At 51.1% G+C, this 6,600-nt stretch overlaps 1 pseudogene; it reads left to right on the top strand.

Annotated features, from left to right (window-relative positions):
• Positions 1-4,420: 4,420 nt before the first annotated feature.
• LOC146180803 (uncharacterized) lies at positions 4,421-6,131 on the top strand (annotated as a pseudogene).
• The last annotated feature ends 469 nt before the right edge of the window (positions 6,132-6,600 follow it).

Raw genomic sequence — 6,600 nt, 5'->3', positions numbered from 1 at the left:
GAAAAAAAAAGCCGTAGAGTAGTGGTGAAGGTGCGCGTCTGAAGACCATGCGGACCGAGGTTCGATTCCACACTTGGTAGTAAATTTTTATTTATTTTATTTAGTATTTTAAATGTAGTCGTTTTATTTTATATTGTTGCATGCTTTTTCCACTCTGGCAACGCATTTCTTTCCGGAAACGAGGGCCATCAACCATACAGGCCATTCCGGTATCAGAGCTCCGCACGGTTTCATTCCGGACTTTCCAGGGCAGTACAAGAATTCCCTGGACTAGCCTACAATCCTGTATCCCAGATCCTGTACACTAAACCTGTATACGATTTCCTGTACGAATTTTCTACAGGATTTTTCAGTAGGAAAGCACGTCCGCCGATATTATATTCTGTGATTCTAAAACAGCCATTCGCACTTTCGCGAGGAGTCGCATCATGTCTACCTCCCTCCGCATCCTCCAAAGCACCCCTGCTCCGATTAGGGAAATTGAACTAATCTGGGTCTCGGCCCACTCGTCTAATCCGGGCAACGAGGCGGCTCACGCGCAAGCCCGAGGTTTCGTCGATCGGGCAGTGAGCGCGCCCTCCGACCCGAATTTCACGAGGGACGGGTAAATTTCTTTTCATGACATTCCCCATCACTTCAGGCTGGAAAGGCGCACATATCCCCCCCCCCAAAAAAAAAATCTGACAAAGGCGCAGGAAGTGACCTGGCACCGACTATACGAACATGCTCCCTCCTAAATCCGGCGGTGCTTGCCCTGATGTACCCAGGCCAGTACAACCCAAACTGCAGTATATGCGGTGAAAGAGCGACATTTGATCACATTCTCTGGAACTGCGCAAATGATCCGCATGCGGTGGAATTAATACAGCTCTCTTCTCCCGAGCAGTGGGAAGCCGTGCTGGTCAGCTCGGACCCGAAGATTCAACTACGGCCCATCGAGTGGGCTAATGAGGTCGTCGCCAGCCATGGACTAGCAGCCATCTAGTACGTCTCTCCTTAGACCTGCTTGAGCGACGAAATAAATGTTTTGCAATTCAATCCAGTTGAGGATGCGGTGATAACGCTCGCGCAGCTTCTCGAGATATTCGCGCATCGCGCACCTAAGCGTTTCACCGCCACGTGCGATGCGCATACGGCGCAGAACGTCATTCAGCACGGTCGTAATGCGGACAGGCCGCGCCTTCCCCGCGCACACAAGAACATCGCGCCAGCGTGTTTTTAGCGCGTCCCAGGTAGCAGGAGTTATGTCACTAACCGCGGCTACAGACAAGCACAACTTTCGGCGTATATCAGCAGTGCACTGTTCATCGTGAAGTACCGGTGCTTCCACGCTCCACATCAGAGGGCTGTTTACACGGCCAGGGCCTGCCTGCAGAATAACCATGCACGGAAAGTAATAACTTAGTTTAAGGTCTGATGAGAAAGACAATATCTCACACTGTAGCAGGTCAGGCGCAATGCCGGAGGGTATGCAAGATCTATTCGGCTCGCGCTCTAGCCCCAGACTCGTGTTGCCTCGAAATGATGTCTGTGAAGAGTCATCCACGCTTCATCTAAGCATGATGATTGCAGTTGCTTTTCAACTTCTTTCGTGTGGTAATTGCAGGCGCCTTGACCAGGCCTCCTGATGTCGCGCATTGAGTCTAAATTGAAATCCCCGAGCATAAAGTGGGGCACGTAATTGATAAAGTTCAAAGAGACAATTATTGACTTCTATTCACATAAAACATACATATGGTGCAAAATACACTGCATTTACATTCTTAACCAGCGCATGTATGCTACTTAGATCAAACCAGGATACAACAAAGAAATGCAACATACATTTTGCCGCAGGAAAAAAATCCTCAAGAATCATCTCAATTCTCTAGTGGGGCATGTATTGGACAGAACGCAGGTCAAATTCCTCACAATGGCCCAAGGGTGAATCAGGGGAGACGGCAGCGGAGGGTGCCTAATATGGTGGGTGGGCACGGCGGCAACGCCAAGATGAAGTGCTCAAATCCATTTCTCTTCCTAATTCAGGGTATACTCGGCTTGCTGCCTATGACCAAAGTGCTTGCTACGTAATGCCACGAACAACAATTTTCCTTCCTGGCCCCCTGCGCACGGATCCTGGCATTGGCGACGCAGCGGCCTCTACTCGCTCTGCCAAAGAAGGACGCTCCACACAGCGCGACAATGCCTTTCATGGAATCAGCAGGCCAAACGTCATCGAGAGCCATCGGTATAAAAGAAGGTTCATGGCGATCGGATGGCAGTGGGCACGGCGGCAACGCCAAGATGAAGTGCTCAAATCCATTTCTCTTCCTAATTCAGGGTATACTCGGCTTGCTGCCTATGACCAAAGCGCTTGCTACGTAATGCTACGAACAACAGTCTTCCTTCCTGGCCCCCTGCGCACTGATCCTGGCATTGGCGACGCAGCGACCTCTACACGCTCTGCCAGAGAAGGACGCTCCACGCAGCGCGACAATGCCTTTCATGGAATCAGCAGGCCAAACGTCATCGAGAGCCATCGGTATAAAAGAAGGTTCATGGCGATCGGATGGCAGTGGGCACGGCGGCAACGCCAAGATGAAGTGCTCAAATCCATTTCTCTTCCTAATTCAGGGTATACTCGGCTTGCTGCCTATGACCAAAGTGCTTGCTACGTAATGCCACGAACAACAGTCTTCCTTCCTGGCCCCCTGCGCACCGATCCTGGCATTGGCGACGCAGCGGCCTCTACTCGCTCTACCAGAGAAGGACGCTCCACGCAGCGCGACAATGCCTTTCATGGAATCAGCAGGCCAAACGTCATCGAGAGCCATCGGTATAAAAGAAGGTTCATGGCGATCGGATGGCAGTGGGCACGACGGCAACGCCAAGATGAAGTGCTCAAATCCATTTCTCTTCCTAATTCAGGGTATACTCGGCTTGTTGCCTATGACCAAAGCGCTTGCTACGTAATGCCATGAACAACAGTCTTCCTTCCTGGCCCCCTGCGCACCGATCCTGGCATTGGCGACGCAGCGGCCTCTACTCGCTCTACCAGAGAAGGACGCTCCACGCAGCGCGACAATGCCTTTCATGGAATCAGCAGGCCAAACGTCATCGAGAGCCATCGGTATAAAAGAAGGTTCATGGCGATCGGATGGCAGTGGGCACGGCGGCAACGCCAAGATGAAGTGCTCAAATCCATTTCTCTTCCTAATTCAGGGTATACTCGGCTTGCTGCCTATGACCAAAGCGCTTGCTACGTAATGCCACGATCAACAGTCTTCCTTCCTGGCCCCCTGCGCACCGATCCTGGCATTGGCGACGCAGCGGCCTCTACTCGCTCTGCCAGAGAAGGACGCTCCACGCAGCGCGACAATGCCTTTCATGGAATCAGCAGGCCAAACGTCATCGAGAGCCATCGGTATAAAAGAAGGTTCATGGCGATCGGATGGCAGTGGGCACGGCGGCAACGCCAAGATGAAGTGCTCAAATCCATTTCTCTTCCTAATTCAGGGTATACTCGGCTTGCTGCCTATGACCAAAGCGCTTGCTACGTAATGCCACGAACAACAGTCTTCCTTCCTGGCCCCCTGCGCACCGATCCTGGCATTGGCGACGCAGCGGCCTCTACTCGCTCTGCCAGAGAAGGACGCTCCACGCAGCGCGACAATGCCTTTCATGGAATCAGCAGGCCAAACGTCATCGAGAGCCATCGGTATAAAAGAAGGTTCATGGCGATCAGATGACAGTGGGCACGGCGGCAACGCCAAGATGAAGTGCTCAAATCCATTTCTCTTCCTAATTCAGGGTATACTCGGCTTGCTGCATATGACCAAAGCGCTTGCTACGTAATGCCACGAACAACAGTCTTCCTTCCTGGTTCCTGCGCACCAATCCTGGCATTGGCGACGCAGCGGCCTCTACTCGCTCTGCCAGAGAAGGACGCTCCGCGCAGCGCGACAATGCCTTTCATGGAATCAGCAGGCCAAACGTCATCGAGAGCCATCGGTATAAAAGAAGGTTCATGGCGATCGGATGGCAGTGGGCACGGCGGCAACGCCAAGATGAAGTGCTCAAATCCATTTCTCTTCCTAATTCAGGGTATACTCGGCTTGCTGCCTATGACCAAAGCGCTTGCTACGTAATGCCACGAACAACAGTCTTCCTTCCTGGCCCCCTGCGCACCGATCCTGGCATTGGCGACGCAGCGGCCTCTACTCGCTCTGCCAGAGAAGGACGCTCCACGCAGCGCGACAATGCCTTTCATGGAATCAGCAGGCCAAACGTCATCGAGAGCCATCGGTATAATAGAAGGTTCATGGCGATCGGATGGCAGTGGGCACGGCGGCAACGCCAAGATGAAGTGCTCAAATTCATTTCTCTTCCTAATTCAGGGTATACTCGGCTTGCTGCCTATGACCAAAGCGCTTGCTACGTAATGCCACGAACAACAGTCTTCCTTCCTGGCCCCCTGCGCACCGATCCTGGCATTGGCGACGCAGCGGCCTCTACTCGCTCTGCCAGAGAAGGACGCTCCACGCAGCGCGACAATGCCTTTCATGGAATCAGCAGGCCAAACGTCATCGAGAGCCATCGGTATAAAAGAAGGTTCATGGCGATCGGATGGCAGTGGGCACGGCGGCAACGCCAAGATGAAGTGCTCAAATCCATTTCTCTTCCTAATTCAGGGTATACTCGACTTGCTGCCTATGACCAAAGCGCTTGCTACGTAATGCCACGAACAACAGTCTTCCTTCCTGGCCCCCTGCGCACCGATCCTGGCATTGGCGACGCAGCGGCCTCTACTCGCTCTGCCAGAGAAGGACGCTCCACGCAGCGCGACAATGCCTTTCATGGAATCAGCCGGCCAAACGTCATCGAGAGCCATCGGTATAAAAGAAGGCTCATGGCGATCGGATGGCAGTGGGCACGGCGGCAACGCCAAGATGAAGTGCTCAAATCCATTTCTCTTCCTAATTCAGGGTATACTCGGCTTGCTGCCTATGACCAAAGCGCTTGCTACGTAATGCCACGAACAACAGCCTTCCTGGCCCCCTGCGCACCGATCCTGGCATTGGCGACGCAGCGGCCTCTACTCGCTCTGCCAGAGAAGGACGCTCCACGCAGCGCGGCAATGCCTTTCATGGAATCAGCAGGCCAAACGTCATCGAGAGCCATCGGTATAAAAGAAGGTTCATGGCGATCGCATGGCAGTGGGCACGGCGGCAACGCCAAGATGAAGTGCTCAAATCCATTTCTCTCCCTAATTCAGGTGAGAAAACACTGCGGAAAGTCATACCGCAGTGACAATGTCTGCTTGTTGTTGCTGCCGTGCCCACAATCCCCGCAGTTGTTGTATGAAATGTTTAGTTCAATAGGTGCCTATATGCGAACATTGCTTCTGCTCAGTGGCGATATTGAGACAAATCCGGGCCCGTCTGTAGCGGAACAACTGAAAATGATATCTGAGGATATTCATGAGATAAAAAATGGCAAAGCTGAAACTATTGAGAAGTTGGAAGCAATCGACAAAAAACTAGAAAAAATGACAAAGCTTGAAAAACAGGTTTCCGACTGTCTGAAAAGAATAACTGATCTGGAAAGTTACCTCGCATTGACGCGCAAGAAACTCGATGAGCTAGAAAACAGAAGTCGACGATCGAACCTGATCATTTATGGAGTAAAAAAGAAAGAAAATGAAACCCCAGAAATTTTATACGAAACAATTTCGAAAAAGATTTTTGAGGAGATTCTAGACTTCGAAACCACAGGCATTGAAAGAATCCATCGCGTAGGAAATCGGAAAGCAAACGACGACGACGACAAATGTAGGCCTGTTATTTTAAAGTTGCTTGACCACCGCGACAAAGTCACAATAATAAAACGATGCTCCAAGCTAAGAGGGTCCGGCTACTGAATCAGTGAAGACTTTTCTCGGTCTATTCGGGAAATAAGAAAGAAGCTTTGGGAAAAAACTAAGCCTAACCGAGACCGCAAAGAAAATTTTAGTCTACGATAAAGTGCGTATCTCTGGCCGCCTTTTCACCTGGGACAACGATTCCAGCGATATCGTAGAATGTGAAAAATACGAAGACCACATCAGCACGCGGACGGGCAGCGCTCGAAACCGCAATCAGCAACAATCCTAAATATAAACGCGCGCAGCCTCGTCAACAAATTTCACAAACTGGAAGCTGTTCTTCTCGCCTATCAGCCCGACATCGCCATCATAACAGAGACATGGCTACACTCCAACATTTTAAACCAAGAAATCGTGCCGCCAGATTATGCGATTGTGCGTAAGGACAGGGAAACAAGAGGTGGGGGCGTTGCTTTGCTGTTTAGGCGAGGAATATCATTGAGTGTCATGCCCGAGGCTCCCGGGATCGAGGCAGTTTGGTGTACCGTCCGTCAAAAAGATGAAGTGTTATATATCGGTGCTGTTTATCGACCACCGGAATCGTAGCCACTATTTCTAGAATTGCTCTCAGAATATATGGAAAAACACATAACACGTGGCAGCAAAATAATAGTGGCTGGAGACTTTAACATGCCCGATATAAAGTGGAATTCACTTATCTCGGGAAATGCTACGCACGATAGCATATCAGATATCCT

Source organism: Amblyomma maculatum, chromosome 8 (assembly GCF_055883805.1).
Source record: "Amblyomma maculatum isolate TAMU_Amacu chromosome 8, ASM5588380v1, whole genome shotgun sequence".
Lineage (NCBI taxonomy): Eukaryota > Metazoa > Arthropoda > Arachnida > Ixodida > Ixodidae > Amblyomma > Amblyomma maculatum.
The sequence above is the reverse complement of the archived record's forward strand: the minus strand, read 5'-3'. Positions and strand labels throughout refer to the sequence as shown.